This window comes from Acomys minous (genome assembly GCF_964271855.1).
Source record: "Acomys minous genome assembly, chromosome: 7".
In the NCBI taxonomy this organism is placed as follows: Eukaryota; Metazoa; Chordata; class Mammalia; order Rodentia; family Muridae; genus Acomys; species Acomys minous.
Window position 1 is genome coordinate 117,274,145 of NC_140488.1, and position 4,182 is coordinate 117,278,326.

Sequence of the window (4,182 nt, forward strand, 5' to 3'; positions counted from 1 at the left end):
CAATTCTGAATATCTATGAGACAATCACAAGAGCATACATATTCCTAGTAGAATCATTAATAAAACTTAATTCACACATTGAACCCCATACATTAACAGTGGGAGACTTCAACACCCCACTCCCACCAATGGACAGATCATTAAGACAGAAACTAGGTGGATAAATAATGAAACTAACAGATGTCATGAAGCAAATAGAGTTTAAAAAAATATCTACAGAACATTTCACACAAACACAAAAGAATGTACTTTCTTCTAAGCACCAAACAGAACCTTCTCCAAAACTGACCATATACTTCGTCACAAAACAAGCCTCAACAGATTAAAAAAAATATTGAAATAACCCCCTTGTATCTTATCAAACCACCATATAATAAAGCTGGAACTCAGTAACAACAGAAACAACAGAGCCTACAAACTCCTGGAAACTGAACAACTCCCTACTCAGTGACCACTGGGTCAGGGAAGAAATAAAAAAAGAAATTAAAGACTTTCTAGAATTCAATGAAAATGAAGGCACAACATACCCAAACTTATGAGACACAATTAAAGCAGTACTTAAAGAAAAGTTTGTGACGATAAGCGCATTCATAAATAAATTGGAGAGATCCCATGCTAGCAACTTAACAGCACACCTGGAGGCTCTAGAACAAAAAGAAACAAACACATGAAAGAGGAATTGATGACAGGAAATAATCAAACTCAAAATTGAAGTCAGTAAATTAGAAACAAAAATAACAATACAAAGACCCAATGAAACCAGGAGCTGTTTGTTTGAGAAAATCAAGAAGATAAACAAACCTTTAGCCAAACTAACTAAAAGGCAGAGGGAGAGTATCCAAATTAACAATATCAAAGATTTCAACATAAAACCAGAAACACTAAATCTAAATAAGCTAAACAAGCTGTGGAAGAGCCTTGAACTCATTGGAACAGGAAAAAATTTCCTGAACAAAACACCAAGAGCTCAGGCTTTAAAGATCAAAAATTAATAAATGGGATCTCATGAAACTCTAAAGCTTCTGTAAGGCAATGGATACTATCAGTGGAACAAAATGGAAACCTGCGAATTGGACAGAGATCTTTACTAGCCCTACACATGACAGAAGGCTAATATCCAAAATATATAAATAACTCAAAAAATTAAAGACCATCAAACCAAATAATCCAATTAAAAATGGAGTACAGAACTAAACAGAGAATTCTCAATAGAGGAACATTGAATGCCCAAGAAGTACTTAAAGAAATTCTCAACACCCTTAGTCATCAGGTAATTGCAAATAAAAACAACTCTCAGATTTCATCTTACATCATCAAAATGACTAAGATCAAAAACACAAGTGACAGCATATACTGGGGAGGATGTCAAAAAAGGGGAACACTCCTCCATTGCTGGTGGGAGTGCAAACTTGTACAATCACTCTGGAAATCAGTCTGGCGCTTTCTCAGAAAATTGGGATTAGCTCTACCTCAAGACCCAGACATACCACTCCTAGGCATATACCCAAAAGACACTCCACCATACAACAAGGACATTTGTTCAACTATGCTCATGGCAGCTTTATTAGTAATAGCCAGAATTGGGGAAAAAACCTAGATGCCCTTTAACCAATGAGTAGATAAAGAAACTGTGGTACATTTGCACGATGGAAGACTACTCAGCTATTAACAACAAGGAAATCATGAAATTTGCAGGCAAATGGATAGAACTAGAAAAGATCTTCCTGATTGAGGTAACTCAGATCCAGAAAGACATGCATAGTACGTACTCACTTTTACTGGATGTTAGCCATATAATGTAGGAAAACATACTATAGTTCACAGATGCAAAGAAGCTAAGTAACAAGGAGGACCCAAGGTAGGGGGGCTTAAATCTCACTCAGAATTGGAAATAGAACAGATAGTGGAAGTGGTCAAAGAGAGGCAACATGGTAAGAGACAGAGCATGGAGAAAAATGAGAGGCGATGTCACATCTGGGGTGAGTGGGAACAGGAGAACAGAGGGCTTGCAGAGAGAAAAGAAACCTTGGCCAGGGTCTTCTCTGTGACAACCTGGAGACCTACAGCAGGATAGATTCCAAGGAATATATGAGGGTGACTCTAGTTGAGACTCCCTAGTAGCAGTGGTCATATAGACTGAAAAGGACACCCTTTAACTAAACAGGACTCCTAGTGTAAGGAGTAAATGCCCAACCAGTGCCTGGCCCCATCTGAGACCCACTCATGTGAGACAGCTAATCTCTGGCACTACTGACAATACCTGTTATGCTTGGGATGAGAGCCTAGCATGGCTGCACTCTGAGTGGCTCCACCCAGCAGCTGATGGAATCATATTTGGAGATCTACAGTCAAGCATGGAGTGGAGCAGGAGGAGTCTTGTGGAAGAGTGAGGGAAAAGGATGTAGGCCTCAGAGGGGACAGGAGCTCCAAGGGAGACTGACAGAGCCAACTAACCAGGGCTCAGGAGTGCTATGGAGACTGAAGCACCAGCCAGGGACTGTGTATGGACTGGACCTGAGTCCCCTGTACATATGTAGCCAAGGGGTAGCTTGGTCATCATCTGGCTACCCTAGTGATGGAAGTGGGAGCTGGCTCTGACAAGGACCTGCTGCCTGCTTTTTGTTGCTTTCCCTTGGTGGGTCTGCATAGCTAGACCACAGGGGAAGAGGATGCCCTCAATCTTAATGTGACTTGATATGCTGGGGTGGATGGGGGTCCCCCGCTTGTTGGGGGTTGGTCTGGTGTATTTTGATGCCAATTAATAAAAAGCCAATACACCTGGGCAGGGCAAATGAGATAGGCAGGGCTAAGGTTCCTGGGCTTGAGGAGACAGAGAGAATCTTGGGAAGAAGAGAGACTGGATGAGAAGGGAGAAGAAAGAAGGCCGTCATGGGTTAGGTGGAGGAGAAGCGCATGGCCAGCATGGATGGAGGATTTGGCCCAGATGAAGACCATTAGCAAGTATATGGGATTATGGATGGGAGGTAGCATTGTAGAAATTATTAGAAACAGATGGCATGGGATTGAGGCAGGTATCCTATACCTGCCCCGCTATGGGAAGTAGTTTAGAGGATTGATACCTGCCCTGCCTCAGGTTAACTAAGGCTATTTTAAAATATAACATGTGTCTGTGTCTTGATTGATTGCTAGCAGGTTATACTGCCATAATAATAAGTATAGGCCAAATAATAAACATTATTAGGCCATACTGGTAAATTAATAATAATAACACCATTTTCTTGGGAGTGAGGGAGGGATGAAACAGAGAGGAAGAGTAGGACAGGAACAGAGGAGGGAAGGGACTATGACTAGGATGTAAAGTGAATAATTAAAATAAAAAGGGAAAAATAAGCTGAGGATAATACAGGAAGTTAACTTAACACACATGATTTGGATTAAATTTAGTTCATAATTTCCTTTCTTGTTTTGTTTACAGAATATCAATTTTCTGCTTATTTGTTTGCTGAGGAAGAATATGTTTTTAATTTTTCATATTCAGAATCTAATTGGGTCTAATTCTAGCAGTTCCTATTGAATATTCAATAATATATTACATATGCAAATGAAATCTATGAACTTAGACTTCAAGAGGCATTATTAGTATTTCTAGGGTCTTCTAGAATGATCACACAGTTCACAGGAGTAATAAAAAATGTGTTTCAGTATTCATGGAGTACAACTATTGAGCAAATATACTTCCAAAAGCCCATGTACAAAAAGCAAGAAAAATTGTCATTTTTACCTGAAATGAGTCTTATTCCCAATAGAGGAAGCATGTTTTTAAATGCTGTAAGAGTACTGATTTACAGTGGATTGGTTATCATGAGTTTTTAAAGTTCATCTGTTATACAATATTGAACAATTTAGTTAAATAAAATTTATTTACTGATGACAAAAATCATTCTCACTTGTAAGGAGCTGAAACAAAAACACTAAGTCGGTAGTCAAAAAAAAAAAAAAAGAATTAATATCACAAGGGCCTTTCAGCAGATGAGAGGCAAAACTGTTCAACTTGTGGAGCCTGTGATCCCAGGCTTACTGAAACCAACGGAATAGCAATTTGAGTGGGTTGGATCAAACAGGAGGATCATTCTGAACTGAACTTTTATAGACAGAAGTAGGAGATCATGGCCTGCTGGTACTAGGACACCTGCAACTGGAGGTCTGATGACCTAATTGTCA